Source organism: Pteropus vampyrus, unplaced genomic scaffold (genome assembly GCF_000151845.1).
Source record: "Pteropus vampyrus isolate Shadow unplaced genomic scaffold, Pvam_2.0 Scaffold297, whole genome shotgun sequence".
In the NCBI taxonomy this organism is placed as follows: domain Eukaryota; kingdom Metazoa; phylum Chordata; class Mammalia; order Chiroptera; family Pteropodidae; genus Pteropus; species Pteropus vampyrus.
The window spans coordinates 2,612,109-2,630,743 of record NW_011889078.1 but is presented as its reverse complement, the minus strand read 5'-3'; the positions used below and the strand labels follow the sequence as shown (position 1 = coordinate 2,630,743).

The window sequence follows — 18,635 nt, the reverse complement described above, 5'->3', positions numbered from 1 at the left end:
ATGCTCCTAAAGAAGTTTCCATGATCACTGATTCTTCCTTCTCCTTGGCCCTCTTCTCCTCCTGGCTCCATGCCCTCCAGAACTCACCTGGAGTAACATGGTTTACTGAGATCACTGCAGAAAATCCAGATTAGTCTCACTTTCTAATCCTCCCACCGTAACAGAGCAGCCTGCAAATGGATATCAGTGAGAAGGACTTTAAGCTTTAAGCGGGGAGGGAGAAGATGAGGGAAGACAGCATGAAAATAGTGAACTCTACAATTTAAAAGATCTTTTTGGTGTTATTATTGATGTTCCCTGTCTCTCTTTTTTCCCCTTTAATGTGTCGTTTGTATATGGCTGTGTCCCCAGACAACTGTCTGATTACATCCTGCTAATCACAAAGAGACCACACATGCCCTCCCAGGTCTCCTCCCCTCAATCACCACTAACTCCCTCGCCCAGAGCATAGAGCCTCTGTCAGCCATAACACACTTTCTCCATCAAACCATCCTCCTCCCCTCTATCCCCAACACCATCCCCAATTATTTAGATCCTTGGATTATTTAGATCCTTCTCCTATGACAGGGACTCCAAGATAGATTCAGGGACCCCCGTGTTTTCCTTCCCCCATTACTGTAGTCAGTTTCTGTCACTCAGAAATTCATTCGGCTGCATCAGCCAGTCATCTGTGAATAGTACTGATGGTCATGAGTATGTAGACCTAGATTCAGCAAACACTAATGAGTGTTCACATTCCCTCCCCTTACCCCAACTTGCTAATAATCGCCTTTAAGTATCAGGCAGCCACCTTTCTGTTGTTCATGAAAATGTCTTGAGAAGAACTGGTTCTGTAAATCTCCGGTATATAATTTATACAGTTGTTGCTTTTGTCAATGATATTAACATACACACACACACACACACACACACACACACACACACAAATAAAACAAGATTCATTCTAGACCAACTGAGATTACTAAGAATCAACTACGTATATGGTTTTATGTGTATATATGGCATCATAATTATCCTCAAGAAAATTATAATTCAATAGAAACAATTTCCCTCCCTCCACTTTCCCCCTCACATACACATTCATGCACACACCCCCACTAATAATTATTGCACACACAGGATATGAACAAACAAAGCCCCGTGAGGCCTTAGTGGAGTGCATTAAGCATAAGGGAGAACCTTTACTCAAGAAGATAACATCTGAAATGGGCTGGTAATAATAGGTATGATTTAGATGGGTAGTGATGAGGAAAGAATTCCAGTCTAGGGGAACTACATGGACAAAGATACCTCAACACCAAGAAATTGGGAGAATCAGCAAATAATTCAGTGTTGACAGGAATTGGGAGCTTAATGGGGACTAGAAACAGATAAATCTATAGGTAAGTTACAGCCATATTATAAAATGGCTGTGAACGCCATGCTATGAAGTTTGGAATGAATCTCACAGGAAGCAAGAACTCTAAAAAGGTTGTAAAAAAAGAGAAATACTCTTATTTACCAAGAAAATGAAATGAGAAATCAGCATTATGAAAGGACCAGCATCCTCTTTTCCAGGCAGACTTCATTAATATGAAATGTAACCTTAAAAACCTCTTTCTAGCTCAGAAAAAAAGAGAGACAGACTGGGAAGGGCTGGGGGATATTAAGAGAGAGGGAGACTACAGGTCTGATTTTAGATCGGAGTGATTAAAGGAGTTCGGTGCTCTGTCCTACCTACTCCATTAAATATAAAAAGAATTCTCCATTTTTAGTTCTCCATTAACCCTAGCATCAGATATTTGAAGAGGAAATATTTTAAGGATCCTATTATGCAATGTTTTACTTTTTTCTTATTCTAAAATTATTTTTAATTATTTAAAAAGTACTATAGTTTAATTAAAACATTGTAAAAATAGATAACATTGAAGTTAAAAGATCCTCCTCTACCCCTGTATTCCCACCACCAGTCAATAAATGATAAGAGACTATTTCTCTTTTGTAACCTTGATATGTAAAGTAAAAAGAAAAAGAGTCCTTTAAAGATTCTGAAACTTAAATTAGTTATTTGTATTAACACAGCAACATAGAAGTGTTTGTTAATTCAATGTTTATCGACCAGGTGTTAATAGGTATTCTATAAAAAGTTGCTACTAACAAATAAATTGAGATGGTGCTGGGTGATTTCTGGGTAGAGATAGCCAACTGAATATATGTATCTAATTTTGCTCCTTCTAGAAACTCTGCAAACACTACTGCAGAGGATTTTTTGGCTTAAGATTTAGTATAAATACTCAAGAATTGGAAGAGAAACAATAATATTTTCAGAAGCTAGGAATTAGATGAACAAGTGATACATGCCTTAGTTGACTCAGTAAAGGTAAATCCTAAGCCAGCAGTGCAGAGAGCAAAGAACCAACCTAATTTTACTTCAGAATCCTTTAAATATTTTGAAATTGGTGGAACAGGTACTTCTAGAAGAGGTAAGAATGTGTAGTGAAGAATTAATTTTACCTAAAGAGAAGTCTGGCCTTTGTCCCGACTCCTGGGAGGTAACCTCTAAACCCTTGGAATTTCTCAGTGAGTATTTTTTAATTTATGATGAGTCCCTCAGACCACACCTGACTGTTTATGCTGACAAGATGACTCAGGATGGGGGCTAGCTAGACAGAAAGACCAACCATGTGATGAGAGGGGCTGGGTCTTTGAGCAACCACAGGGGCAATCATTCAATCAATCATGCCTAAGTAATGAAGCCCCAGTAAAAACTATGGACACTGAAGCTCAAGCTAACTTCCTGGGGTGGCAGTGCTACATGAGTACTGTCACCCATCAATGACAAGAGGGTAACGCATCCTTGAGGACATGGAAGCTTTGTATCTGGAACCTTCTCAGTCCCAGATTGCACCCTATGTGTTTATTCCTTTGGCTGGTTCTGATTTGCATCCTTTTACTATAATAAAATTATGATCACAAGTATAGTATTTTCCTGAGTTCTGTGAGTTAATCTATTAAATCATCAAATCTGAAGGAGTCTGTAAAGACCCCCCCAATTTTTAACCAGCTGGTCTGAAGTGAGGATAGCCTTGGGGACACCTGAACTTGCAGTCAGTGTCAGAAGTCTTGGGCGGACTGGCAATCCTGGAGGACTGTACCCTAAACCTTCAGTCTGACCTAACTCTGGGTAGAGAGGCAGTGATACATCAAGAATATTGACTTTGATTTTAAAAATGTTTAAATAGCAGACTCTAGGCATTTCTTAATCTATGCTGCTAGGTGGTTGCCCCCACTCCCAATTCTGGTAGAAGACTGGAGAATATATTCTCCGGAAAGGATCAATCAGAGACTCTTTGGACTTAAGGGCACTGGGCACAGTTGATGATAAAAGTACCGTGAAAACAAGGAAATTGAATTAACATAGTCATTCTGTGTGCTGAGACTCCCAGCCTTCTTCCCCAACTTGACTCTCTGAAGCCTTGACCCTCCAATCAAGAGACTAGAGATCCTCTCTAGGAGATATGATCAGTCCAAGAAGACAAGACACTGAAATTGGCACATTCAGATCACCCTATGGTGACATTCACAGTCAACAGGCCTGCCCACATATTCAGAGCATTCAATCGGCTTTCTAGTCTCCTACTCCTAAATATGATCAAGGATTAGCAGAGATTTAGGGAAAGCTCTGGTATGGATAACAGAACAAAAGCAGGCAGACAAAAAAACCTCAACCTGAAAAAAACAGATTACACAGAAGAAGATGATTTTGGTAAAAAAGAAATATCATCAGAGATAAGACACTGTATTCATGAAATGTATTATCAGAGATATTTATTTTTAAAAAAGAGGTATTCATAAAACAAAAAATAATTTTAGAAAAATAAATACGTGATAGCAGAAAGGGAAATCTCACTACGATGGCTGAAGACAAAGTTGAAGAAATCTCATAGAAAGTAAAGCAAAAAGGTAAATAGAAGTTAGGAGATAAAAGGAGGTTCAACAACTGGAGAATATAAATTCATGAAGGCAAAAGAAAATAGAAAGGAGAAAATCATCAAAGAAATATTTTAAGAAAATGAAGAACATGAGTTTCAAGATTAAAAAGACCTATTTAGTGTATGAAAATAGACACATACTACGGCACTTTATTTGAAATCTCAGATTAGAAAAAATGATCTTTAAGTTTAAGGTAGAGGCGTATACAAATGTGGGGGTTCAGAATGAGTCACCCCAAGATGTGCCTCTGTGCTGTGCAAATTGTTTTGAGTTAAAAGCAATTTTAGCAGTGGGCTCATGAGAAACTTCTGCTCCTCCCTAACTACTTAGAAGAACTTTTCTATAGGACAGAGCAAATTCTATTTACTAAACATCTGCTATTCTTATTGCCCTGCATTGACCCTTTGAAGCCACCAAGGCACCTTACCTCATTCTTACCTCAGAATGTCTTATGTACCATTTTCCCTTTCTGTCACTGAATTTCTTGTGCATATGGGGTCTCTGACTCTTTAATGTATGTAGGGTTGCCATATATATGTTATGTATTAAATTTGGTTATTTTCTCTTGCTAATCTGTCTCATGCCCATTTGATTATTAGATCAGTCACAAAAAAAAAAATCTCTGAGAGTAGAAGAAAGTTTCTTCCTCTCCCACACAAAGAATCATAAATTAAATTGCTTTGGATTTCTCAACAGCAACTGTGATATTGTGATTTATAATAAGAACTATATATTTAGCCTTTGTGCCATTTCTAGCACAAAGCTTCTAAAATTCTTGGAGTTTCCTAAACACAAGAGCAATGGGAGCATCTTTTGTTATTGTTTTTGGTCTTTTGTCCTTGGTTTCTGAAATACTTCCAGAACCATAAAGGTGAAAGAAGTGTCTTGTTATTCATAACAAGATTCTTACAACCACACCTGAGCTTATGTTAATAAGGTGACTTTTGAAGAGCCTGTAAAAATGGGGGCTGGTTGCTAGGGAAACCAACCAAGAATAGAGAGTTGAAACTTTTAGTCCCATCCCTCAACATCTGAAGAAGAGAGAGAGGCTAGAAGTTCAATCACTCACTAAGGTCAATAATTTAATCAATCATGCCTAAGTAATGAAGCCTCTGTAAAAACTCAAAAGAACAGAGTTCAGAGAGCCTCTGGATTGGTGAACGAGAATACACCCACATGCTAGGAATGTGAAACACCCCAAACTCCATGGGAACAAAACCTCCTGTGCTTGGGACCCTTCCAGGCCTCACACACCCAATGTATCTCTTCATCTGGCTGTTCATTCATATCCTTTCCTATCCTTTGTAATAATCTAGTAAGTAAACTGTTTTTTTTCCGCATTCTGTGAGTGGTTCTACAAATTAATTGAAACCGAGGAGGGAGTCAATTTATAGCCAGTGAGTCAGACCTACAGACAACCTGGACTTGCAATTGGCATCTGAAGTAAGTGAGAGGAGGGAAACAGTCTTGTAGGACCGAGCTCTGAAACTGTGGAATTTGACACTATCTTCAGGTAGATAGTGTCAGAATTGAGTTAAATTATAGGACACCCATTTGGTATCACACAATTGCTCGGAGTGGATAAAACTACCACAAATGTGATGATCTGAAGTGCCATAAGTGAAATAGAGTATTGTGAGTAGGGGAGACACACAGGAATGTTTTTTTCCATAGCAGCAACATTGGACACTAGAAGACAGTTTTTTCCCTTTAAGAAAGAAAAAGAATTCTAGCATAGAATTGCATAGCAAGAATAATGTAAAGTGATAAACAATCAAATGTGGGGACAAAATATATTTTTAGATATTTTAGTTCACGCACACGCAATAACAATGTCCCACACACTTTTCTCATGAAATAGCAGAGTGTCTCTAGATTCTCTATCAAAAAATAAAAAATACAAAGAAGAGTAAACCAAGAAAGAGGAAGACATGAGATGCAGAAAAGAGGAGACCTAGAATGCCAGGGTGCTGGGGGAGGGAAATCTCAGGATGGCAGTTGTGTACCAGGCAAGGAAAGCATCCAGTCCAGGTTGTACCGGGTCAGAAAGCTCTCAGAAAGACTGTTTTAAACAGACGACTTTGAGGGAAAACCTGATGTGAATGAACATACCTACCTAGAAGAGATTTACTCAGCTGGTGGAGAATAGAGGGTTAAATTAGAGATGAACATGTAGAAACTAAGCAAATTATAAACTATACAAAGCTGTACAAAAATAGAACAGGAATCATATTACTCTATGTGGTTTAGCTAAAAATTGCATTTACTTATTCTTAATAATAAACATCAATGTTGATATAATCCAAATCAAAACATACTTTTACAGGAAGAACGCTGGGGGCAGGGGGGTCCATGTACTTGTGCACTCCTGTGAGAGAAAGAGATGGTGAGGGGTAAGGAGCTAAATCAATTCTCATCTTTCATACTGAGAAGTCAATAGATAAAGATAAGAGAAAAATTACTCAGGAAGTAGCCCCACTATTGTATTGTTTCAAAATGGAGGTAGTTGCCAAAAGAATCAGCTAAAAGATGAAAAACAGCTGCCTCTGGAGAATGGGAAATGGAAAAGAAGAGGGCCCGGGACTACTGTTTGTCTTAAACCTCAGAACTACTTGATTCTTAACTATTTGTGTGCAAACATAAAACTTAAAAATATCTAGATTAAAAAATAAAAGATGGGGCTTTAATACTCTCAGGTGCATTGAACATCTCTAAATAGGGGATAGGAATATAGGGTGCATTAGTTCCCAAACTTCTTTGACTATGAAAATGATTATTTTTGTTGTTTGTTTTTTAATAGAGAATGGCACAAGACTGGGTAGGGGCACTCAGTTAAAATGTTAAGTTTAAAATTGTGCCCACTCACCTTCTGAAACACTGTATTTTTTAATACAAAATGCTCACTGTGATTCAGTTCAATAATAAGGTTGTATTTATTTCACTCAAATATTCCTTTAAGAAAGAATTGCTTCCTATGAACTAAATCTGATCTCATGATGAAAGCCACAGATGGTTAAGTGATCAAGTTGAAGGTAAGGTTATTTCATTATTTGTCCAACAAGTAGGTATGTTCTGGAGTGAAGTACTTTTATTTTTGAAGACAACCGAATCAAGCTGAAATACCAGATAATGAACAAAAGCCAAATCTTTTAACTAACATTACATTTGTTTTTTTGTTCATGCTGTAACATGAGAACACATCAAATAACTACCCACACTGCTATTCTTTCATAAACAGAAAGCATTTTACGGGTGATGAACTCTCATAAAGACCAAGATTTTCAAAAGCATTACTTCCTATTCACTATTATTTCCTGCTCACCCTAACTTCCCAGACATGCAGAAAGGATTTTCTTTAGAAGATTCTGATATCAGATTAAAAAATACTAATAGGAGATGGCAAAGGCTTTTATTATCCCAAGTTCTGATGTGATCAGAGATCTTTCTGCTGAATGTTCTTTATTACCAAAAGAATAATTAATAGTCTGGTATTATGTCTGCTTTTCAAAGAAACAATTTCAAAAAGGTAAAATCTGTTTATTTCAAATACTTTATAACAATTTTGCTTAAAATACATCAAGTTCATTAAATACTGTGAAGTATTTCTGCCCAACCAGTCATCTAAATTGAAGGTGTCTGATAAAGTATAACTTGTTCTGACAAGAATTGGTGTTTTAAAAACTAATTCCTAGAACAAATAAAAGTTATATACCATGGACCTTCCAAGAAAAATAAAATACATATTTTCTAGTGAAAAGCAGATAGGCAGAAACGCATGGGACATAAACCAGCTTAGCATAAATTCATCTTCATTGAATTTTTATCTTTTTCTTAATAAATTATATATTACTTTGCTTCATGAAATAAATAGCAATAATAGAAACTGCTGAGTAAGAGCTAATGACAAAAAGCCTCTAAAAGGAACCTAGCACACCCTTCATCAACCCTAGAAAATTAAGTATAGATTGAATATTACCAGATGCTTTACCAGATACTCCTTTCAGAAAATACAGAAAGACAGATTTTATTTTTTTTAATTTAGGGTCCCCCCTAGATCACAGGAGTATAGAGGGCAAAAAAAATGCAGAACATTGTAACAGGCCAATTTATACTCTCTCCCCTCTGCCATAGGAATGCTAAAGCATAAGCTGAAAACAAAAACCCTCCAGCCATTTGATTTTATCACTTACCACTAACCAAGTCTATCTGTGGTCACCATCCAAGCACATGAGCATTATCCAAGGGTGGCTGACATCCAAGAGTTATTCAGACACTTAAAAGCTAACTATCCCTACCTTTTTATTTTAATGTTTCATATCTTGCTTTGTTAGCAATGTTTATAATCGATGTGACACTCAGAAATAATTGGTCCTTCTCCAAAAGGCTTTAGAAATCGTCCAATTATAATTTTTCAATTAATGCTTCACAGTCATATCACACATCACATGGCACAGCTATTTTGGTCTTACTTAGTCATTTGCAGCCAAATACAATGAATCTCAGATAAATTCTGCTTGTCATAGTTTCTATTCATTGTGCCCTTTGCCATGATCCTATCATTGTTAATAGTTCTGTTTGATTCAAACACTGACTGGGATATTCAAGGTCCTTTGAATGAGTTTCCTCTACAAGAGGTGTTACTTCCTATGCCTGAAAACGAACAATCCAGAATATTTCATTAACATGCGGCTGACTCAATTTTTAACATAAGTGCATTTTGAATGACCTTTAATTAAGCTGGAGTCTATAAGTTTAGAGTTCTGTTTTATTTCATTTTTATCATAATGTAAAATACAAACAGCTGGGAGAATATGTTTTTCTCTCTGCTTCTACCATAATGTGTGAAATAACATGAAAATTAGAAAGAACACAAATTTAGAAAGATTTATAAAGAAGAAAAGGAATATACTACTTCTGCTCTCTTTTGGTTACCATTTGCATGGAATAATATCTTTTTCCATCCCTTCATTTTCTACCTGTACATGTTCTTAAAAATGAAGTGAGTCTTGTACATAGCATATTGTTAGATATTTTTAAAATTCATTTAGCCACTTTGCATCTTTTGATTGGAGAATTTATTTGTTTGTTTGTTTGTTTAGGCAAGGCAACCTTTGGTTGACCTCACAGATTGCAAGGATCTTGTCAGCTTACAATCCTTTATTTTTTTTTTATTTTTTTACACCTGCATCACCTGGTCTTCCTAGGTGGTCTCCCATACCAAGTAGTAACCAAGCTCGACCCTGCTTAGCTTCCAAGATCAGATGGGATCGGGCTTGTTCAGGGTAACATGGCCATAGACTTCATTGGAGAATTTAGTCTATTTATGTTTAGGGTAAATTATTGGTATGTAAGGACTTACTACTGCTATTTTGTTAATTGTTTTCTGACTGTTATTTTAGTTCCTTTATTGCTTTCTTCCTCTCTTGGCTTCCTTTATAATTATTTTTTAGTGGTATTTTTAGTGCCTTTCTCTTTAACTTTTGTGTAACTACAGAAATTATGATGCTACATAAAGCATCTTATAGATACACCAGTCTATTTTAAGCTGATAATAACTTACCTTCAACCTCATAAAAAAAACTACACTTTTCTCTTCCCCTCACATTTTAGGCTATTGATGTCATCGCACTTAACATCTTTTTATTATGCATCAATTACCAAATTATTGTAGCTATAGTTATTTTTAATATTATTATTTTTTAACTTTTATACTAGAGACAAAAGTGGTTTACACACCACCATCACGTCATTAGGATATTCTAAATTTGACTACATGTTTACCTTTACCAGTGAGTTTTATGTTTTCATGTTGTTAGTGTTCTTCCATTTCATCTCGATAGACTCCCTTCAGCATTTCTTATAAGGTGATTCTAGTGGTGATGAATTCCCTTAGCTTATGTTTGTCTGGGAATTTCTTAATCATTCCTTCATTTCTGAGGAACAGTTTTGCCTTCAACACATATTTCTGTTCGGTGTTTCCTATGTTTCTATTTTTTATTAAACTCATTTTGCCCATGCATTGCTCTCTTGATTTTTAGTTGTCATCTGTGTTGCATTTCATTCACTTCCTTTAAGATGGCTATTTTGAATTATTTGTAAGACGAATTGTAGATCTCCATTTCTTTGGGGTTGGTTACTGAAGCATTATTAGTTTCCTTTGGTGGCATCATATTTGCCTGATTCTTCATGATCCATGTAGACTTGGATTGGTGTCTGTGCATTTGAAGGAGCAAACACCTCTACCAATCTTTACAGACTCATTTTAGGAAGTAAAAACCTTCTCCTGCCTATTCCTCAGGTCAAAGGGATCACCTCCAGAATCACAGTTGTGCTGGATTGGAGCTGGTTATAAGGCTGTCACTGGTATGCAGTGAGATTGGTGGTTGGCATCTTGTTACCAGGGTCTTGAGTGGGTGTGGATCGTGCCTGGTCACTGGGTAGATGGAACTGCCTCCAGTATTTTGTTCAGTAAGGTGGTGCTGGGACAAGTGTGCACTTTGGGGTCCATAGTTGGGTCCTCAGGCAGTGGGCCTATTACCAAATGTATAGCAGATATAGCTCTCACCAGGACCCTGGGAAGACTGCTTTCTGATCACTGGATGGGTCCCTGGGCAGGCAGGACTGGCCCTGGACCATGCCCCATGGCTGTTTCAGGTTCTCTGCCACCTGGTTCTGGAGGCATAGATAGGCATGTCTATTGCTAGGTCCCTGAGTAAGCTGGAATGGTCCTTGACTGTGACTAGAGGGGCTGAAGCCAAATGCAGGGCCCTTTCAGGATCTCCTGAGGTGCAAACATGAGTGCCTCCTGCCTGGTTCCTTTGCCAGTTGGACTGCTCATGAACTGAGGCTAGGAGGGCCTGAAAACAAGTATAAGATCCTTTCAAGATTTCCAAGGGCACAGATAGATGTGTCTGCTGCTTGGTCTCTGTGCCAGCAAAACTTCTGGCAGAGTGAAGCTATGAAGAGACTGGAGTACAGGACCCCAGGGTGCAAATGAGAGTGTCTTCCACTGGGACCTTGGACCCTCGGAACTCCTGACACACTGACATACTGTGGCTGTGAAGAAGCTGGAGCCACATATAGGGCCTTTTCAGGACCTCCAGGGTTGCAGATGAGAGTTTCTTCTGACTGGTCCTTGTGCCAACAGTCCTGCTCACAGACTGTGGTTGGCAAGGGGCTACTGCCTGGTATAAGGCCCTTTCAAGGTCTCCAGGGAGCACAGACAAGAGAATCTCCTGCTGGATGAAGTCTCTGTACTTTTAAACGAAGTTTCTGGGTCTATATTACAAAAATATATATATATATATGTGCCTATCATTTCACAGGGTTCTTGTAACCTTACATATTTAAATTTATATATTTAACCTTATTTTATAAGGCTTATATTTAACAGGATCTTGGTGTTCATGCAAAAAGGTAAAACACTAATTTTACTACAAAATTTAAAATATTTGTCTTGATGAGGGCAGAACATTTTAAAATAGCATCTTGAGTTCAGATTATGAAGCAGTCACTTGAATTAAATAACACTGTTTTTTATTATTCAAAAAGTAATCTAAAGTCTTAAAATAACATATGCAATTCTTAAATACCTATTGAGTATCTGCTCAGTTAAGGCAATCACAGGGGCATACATAGTATGGGTACACACAAAAATCATTACACTAAAAACCTAAGGAAATGCATGTGCATAGCATACAATAACACTGTTAGATGACATCATCCAATGACTAATAGAGGGTCTTCTTCACCTGGATATTGCATTATACCTTCCAAAGAATTCATTATCATGCAGATTTAACCCTTTCTTCTTCTTCTCTTTTACTTTTTTTTCCAGTATCACCAGTTATTTTTGCGTCCATGAAATGTTTCAAGAGAAAATTTTCCAAAATTCTCATTCTCAGGTTGTAATTGGATCAATCACTTCTATTTAAAACTGAACTGGGGGGAGCAGTTTAAAAATAAAATAATTACATCTGCTTCAAACTAAACATGCATCCAAATTTAGTTATCTGAACAAAGATAAATTTAACTCAGTGAATGGATTAGTCTGGTAAATTATTTAAGACCATTCGTTCGCTAGGGCAAGACTAAATAGAGATCTGAACTGCCCAGAAATTGCACTTTGGTCATTCTCTCTTTGTAACTTGGCTACAAAGTGAAAGAGCTTCAGTTTTTTTCTTCACACTATGTGTAATAAACAATACCTAGAGAATAAGAATAAAATATATCAATATGTTATGTCAGCAGAAATTTTTCACAAGATGAGCTCTGACAGGCAGCAGAACAAAATGTTCCCAGCAGAAGATATGGAGATTCTACACAAGCATAGATAGTAGACAGGGCATCATTTTCCAAAATGTGGTCCATGTAGTACTGGTTCCAAGAAGTATTTATAAGAAAAGGTTTAAAGATTGAACGTCTCTGGGTTTAGCAGATGTGAGAAAGCTAAATCTAGCAGTAAGGAAAGTAAGAGCCAACTCGATTTATATATGGAGCCCTCAAATACCTTAGAATTGGTGACATCTTGTTCCCCTGTAAGTAGGGTGGCATGGGCCTAAAAATAGGATAATTGTCTGCATGCCAACTTACGAGCCTGCTAGAACTCCAGATTTCCTCTGTTGGGAGTCTACCTCTCCCTAGAGAAAGTAAAATGGAGAGTTTCTAGACTAGAAAATACCAAACACACTTGAAGTCAGGTGCACCTTACCCTAAACTGGGAAATTAGGTCAAAATATACCATTGAATGTTTAAATCTGATCTCTTCTTCCACTCAGATCCCAGAATGCTATCAGAAGGTCTTAATCCTCTAGTCAGGAGGTTGGAATCTGATCAAATCTAAAAGAAAGACCTAAAGATAATGTTGGGAGAGGACCTTCCATCAGTAAACAACCCATATCACCCTAAAGCAGGATTTTCTCACCTTAATACTATTAACATTTTGGGCCAGATAATTCTTTGTTGTGAGGTGCTGTGCACAGCAGGAAGTTTAGTAGTGTCTATGGCCTCTACCCATCAAAGCAGTACACCCGCCTTTCCAGACATGACAATCAGAAATGTCTTTAGATATTGCCAAAAGTCCACTGCGGGGCAAAATCACTCCTGGTTGAAAACCAATGTCTATAGTGAGGCTCACAGTTGGCATGTCTCTCCCACATACTCAGAGCTTCAAAATCAGCTTAGCTATTAACTGAAATTACGTGTGGGCGAATATAGATATGCTGGCAATTTATGCTTGAATTAATTAACCATTTAGGAAGCATAGTGTGGTTTAGTTCTTCTCAATTAAAATCATTTTACACTTTCTAAGATCTAAACTTTAAAAAAAAAAAAAAACTTCCTAAACAAACAAAAAAGCGTCCTAAAAAACACCATCTAAAGTTAAAATATCCCAAAAATTGGAAAATAAAAAACAAAAAACTATTAAGATCATCTACCTATTAGAAGTAAATTAGGGGTTACTTTATAAAATTCTAAATAGTTTGCCGTTTTTCACTCAAGGAACATTTATTATCTTCATCATCATAATCATCATCTTAAAAAAATAAATCTCATCAGACATGGTGGATTCATTCTGAGGATATCTCTCAGGTTCTGGCCTTTAAGAGATGAGTATCCACAGTTTGAACATGAGGAATTTTATTACCTTTTACACGGTTTACTAGTTTTAACGTCAGTTTTGAAATTAGAAGGGGAAGAAAACCTTTGCCGTTATGCTATATCAATTTGTGAAGTATATTTTGCATGTAAGAAAAACCCTTTTATGAGAACTACACAATTTCAGAGTAGAAAGGAACTTCAGGAGCCATCTGTGAAGTTCCCACCCCAGGAAGGAATTGCCACTGCAAGCGAGATTCCTGTAACATGTTCAAGGATAAAGGGCTGCTATTTTTTGAAGAAAATGGATCCATTGTAAATCAATTAGAAAGCTACCCAAACCTACTTTTATAACTTTTACCTACAAGTCTAGCCTTTAAAGAAAGAAAAAAGTATTTTTCTTGCTAATCCATTAGTTTCATTTCAAGAGTTCTGGGGTCCTCCCTCCTCTATGTAGTTTTGCAGCTCTCAAAATATTCCTAATCCATAGCACCATTAAGAAACAAGGAAGTAGAATAAGCTACCTGAGACACCTGACAGAACATGCATGCCACCAAAACCTTCCCTACCTGCATCCAACTCCTTTCAAACACACTAGGTAGTTAGTATTTTCAAATTTTTGTATAAGACTAGAGTGTCCAGCATCATCCTCTCCATGGAAATTAGCCTCTACCAGTATCTATCCACCAAGTAGTGATTCTTATTTCTACTCCAAAGCCAGGAGACTAGAGGTACAAAGATCATTTTCCTCCCCCACATACACCTACTTGTAGATAATTTTAAACTACAGAAGAGTATGATTAACAGACCTGATTATGAAAAGAGGCTAACATCAAGTCACATGCAATTTACTTGTATTCTTAAGGAAAACTCTGCAGCAGATACCTGAGTTTTATTATTATCTTCAGAGCAACTTCACATCCATCCAAGTGACAATCAAATGAGCTCTCAACAGTTAAAACCATCACCAAAGAACATCCTGTCTATTATTTGAATACTGAACCCTTTTCAGTATAAATATTGTTGCTAATCAGAGACCTTTGACTTTGTTGTAATCATTTTGAAGGCTTTAGCCCAATTCAAGTCAATCATTCCAAAGTTTAATTTGCAAATGATTCAATGACTACTTTTACCGGTAATGCACTATTTGAAGACTCACTAAAAATTGTATTGTGCCCTTCAATAGACTTTTGTTCTTTTCTCCTCCTCCCTTGTTCACTTCTACTTGAATAATCCTGGCTCCCAGACAGCCAATCTTGAAGAAGACCCTGCTCTCCCACCACTCCCCACCCCTAGCATGGTATGCCAAACACTAATTTTTATTCATGCTTTGGCAGCTCTTAGAAGCTTTACCATCTCTACCTTGTTACAGTTTGGGGGAGTTACAAGGCCAATAACTTGTGCAGGTTACAGAGGATCCTGAGACCACCCAGAAGGAGCCTCCTCTGATGGCACTTTCCTGCACATCATCAGTAAACATCTTTATAGGACCTTGGCATGTTTCTGGTGCTTCAGTTCCTAATAGGCATTAAAGCCATATATTTTACTCAGATTCATTCTACCTACCATTATGGAAGCTTCGTGTTCTCCAGTTTGGTATTTTCCAACCCAGAATCCTAAGGGATTTGGTTGGTTGGTTTTTGTGTGTTCTTGGTGTTGACCATAAGAGTGAGTTCCATGCCATTGTTCTGAGGTTACCTCATACCATTTGTTAGAGAGTCTTTAAGTCTAAGACTATGAGTTTCCTGAAAACGACTAGGAAGTGGAACAAAAATGAGAGAGCTTATAAGGTAGAACAAAGGAAGAAGTAGAGAAACTCTAAGAGAATCTCAAACCACCTCACCAACATGCAGTGATTATTCAGTTTTTGTTGTTCTATGAAGGTGCCTGCACCTCTCAGCAAGTCAGCCTCCCCAAGTGCCTCTTTCAGGCCCAGCTAGGTGGGCTCAGCCTTTTCCATCATCCTTAATGCTCTGTGGAGGGCAAGGTTCCTCTCTGTGCCTGTGTGGAGATCTCCACAGACACAGTTGAGCTGGTGAACTGATGCTGCCCAGGCCTGAAAACAGTGTGGACTGAATGGTTTGTCTAATTCTCTGAACATAAACTTGGCAGGAGGTTCTTTGAGTTACCAAGCAACTGAAATCTGATGTGAAGCCTTTAACAAACTTTTCCATAGATTACTAAAAGTTCCCAGAAGAAATTTATGTCTGGTACAGTGAAGAAAGAAGGAAGAAGTAGCCAAGAAGGAGATGGGGAAAAGAAAGCCAAGAGAGCAAAAGGAAGCAGCTTGTCCTTGAATCTTATAGAAGCAGGAAGAAGAAGAAGGCAGAGAAACAGGAGACTCTTGTGTGAGCGGTAGAGACCCCCGAGAAGGAGAATATACATACAGGATAGTACAAAATGATCCCAGAATGGCATTTCCTGAAAGCTCTAAGAAGCATTTTTTTATAAATGGGCATGTATCAAATTTTATTACATTGGAGCTCACTGACGCGTTAATTCGTGCTGCCCAATCAAGAATTTTTGTATAGACCGCCCACTGTCTCTGTCTATTTAAATGTGCTTCTTACTAATGCATCATTGTTTGGGGTTTTTCTACATTAATTTATGATCTAATTACATTTGACAACCAACATTATATTAGTTTCAGCTGTACAACATAGTGATTAGATATTTACATACCTTACAAAGTAATCACCCCAATAAGTCTAGTACCCATCTGACACAGTACATAGTTATTGCAATATTATTGACTATATTCTCTATGCTGTACTTTTACATTCCCACGACTATTTTTACAACTGCCAATTTGTACTTCTTAATCCCTTTCATCTTTTTCACCATCCCCCACTCCTTCCTCCCATCTGACAACCATTAATTTATTCTCTGTAACTATGAGTTTGTTTTGTTTTTTCATTATTTTGTTTTTTAGATTCCACATACAAGTGAAATCATATGGTATTTCTCTTTCCCTGTCTGACATATTTTGCTTAGCTTAATACCCTCTAGGTCCACCCACATTGTCACAAATGGTAAGATTTTATTCTTTTCATGGCTAAGTAATATTCTATTGTGTATATGTACCACTTCTTTATCCATTTGTCTGTCAATGGACACTTAGGTTGCTTCCCTATCTTGACTATTGTAAATAATGTGCAATAAGCACAGGTGTGCAAATATCTTTTCAAATTAGTGTTTTGGATTTCTTCAGATAAATACCCAGAAGTGGAATTCTTGGGTCATATGGTAGTTCTATTTTTAATTTTTTGAGGAACCTCCATACTGTTTTCTACAGTGGCTGTACCAATTTACAATCCTACCAACAGTGCACGAGAGTTCCCTTTTCTCTACATCCTTCCCAACGCTTGTTTGTTAATTTATTGATGATAGCCATTCTGAGAGGTGTGAGGTGATAGCTTATTGTGGTTTTAATTTGCATTTCCCTGATGATTAGTCATGATGAGCATCTTTTCATATGTCTATTGGCTATTTGTATGTATGTCTTCTTTGAAGAAATGGCTATTCATGTCATCTGTCCATTTTTAATTGGATTGTTTGGTTTTTTGGATTTACTTATGTATTTTGGATATTATCATCTTGTTGGATATATCATTGGTGAATTCTTCCATTCAGTAGGTTGTCTTTTTGTTTTGTTGACAGTTTCCTTTGCCTTGGGAGACATCCCCCCCAATATATTGCTAAGAGTGACATCTAAGAGTTTACTGCTTATATTTTCTTCTAGGAGTTTTATGGTATTGGGTCTTACATTTAAGTCTTTAATCCACTTTGAGTTTATTTTTGTATATGGCGTAAGAAAGCAGTCTAGTTTCTTTCTTTTTCTTTTTCTTTTTGCATGTATCAGTCCAGATCCCAATACCATTTATTGAAGAGACTGTCTTTATGCCTCCTTTGTCATAGATTAATTGACCACATGGGCATGGGTTTATATATGGGCTCTCTATTCTGTTCCATTGATCTATGGTCTGTTTTTATGCCATACTATGATGTTGTGATTACTATAGCCTTGTAGTAGAGTTCGATATCAGGTAGTGTGATACCTCCGACTTTGTTCTTCTTTCTTAAGATTGCTTTGGCTATTCAGGGTCTTTTGTAATTCCATATACATTATAAGATTATTTATTATATTTCTGTGAAAAATGCCATTGACATTTTGATAAGAATCTCACTGAATCTGTAGATTGCTCTGGGTAGTATCAACATTTTAATAATGTTAATTCTTCCTATTCATGAGCACAGTATATGCTTCCGTTTATTTGTGTCTTCAATTTCTTTCTTCAGTGATTTATAGTTTTCCAAGTACAGGCTTTTTATATCCTTGGTTAAATTTATTCCCAAGTATTTTATTCTTTTTGATGCAATTGTTTTCTTAATTTCACTTTCAGATATATCATTATTAGTGTATAAAAATACAACTTATTTCTGATTATTAATTTTGTATCCTGCTACTTTACTGAATTCATTTATTAGTTCTAATAGTTCTGGGTAGAATTTTTAGGTTCTCTCTATAGTATGTCATCTGCAAATAACAACAGTTTTACTTTTTTTTAGGAAGCAGTCTTACGGCAAAAAGAGAAAGCTTCTAAGGTTTTCATTCATTATAGAGAATTATGGGTCCTTCCTCCATTTTGTTAAAATCACTCCACTCAGCCACTCACCTCAAGTACACAGCTGTCACAAAATCTGTAATAGGAGGCTACTGTGCCTGACAATCTCATACAGACAGACAAAGAGTAGAAAAAACAACGTGAGAGAAACAATTAGCAAGGATATAAGGGTTTACCTCCTCTAGCTTAGAAAGCTTTCAATTCATAACTTAATGTCTTGAGCAAGGTTCCTTCGTGGTGCTCCTCTAAATCTATTCCTTACCATTCTCTGTGCCCCTGGTATACACAATATGGGATGAATGTTTGCAGAGAATTTGAAAACAATAATAAATCAACCAAAAGTCAATCTGCTTTTTATTAACACTATGACTAAATTCTAAAACCAAGAATTGCTGCAGTCTTTTGTTTGTTTTACTTTTTTATTTTTATTTTTCAATTAGA

At 36.9% G+C, this 18,635-nt stretch overlaps 1 protein-coding gene and 1 pseudogene across 1 annotated transcript in view; both read right to left on the bottom strand.

Moving 5' to 3' along the window:
• Positions 1-18,635, bottom strand: part of LOC105303060 (A-kinase anchor protein 6-like) — a gene marked incomplete at its 3' end in the record, with an annotated part of 427,728 nt that overhangs the window by 228,859 nt on the left and 180,234 nt on the right. The window lies entirely within an intron of this gene.
• On the bottom strand, positions 9,152-9,271 carry LOC111730014 (annotated as a pseudogene).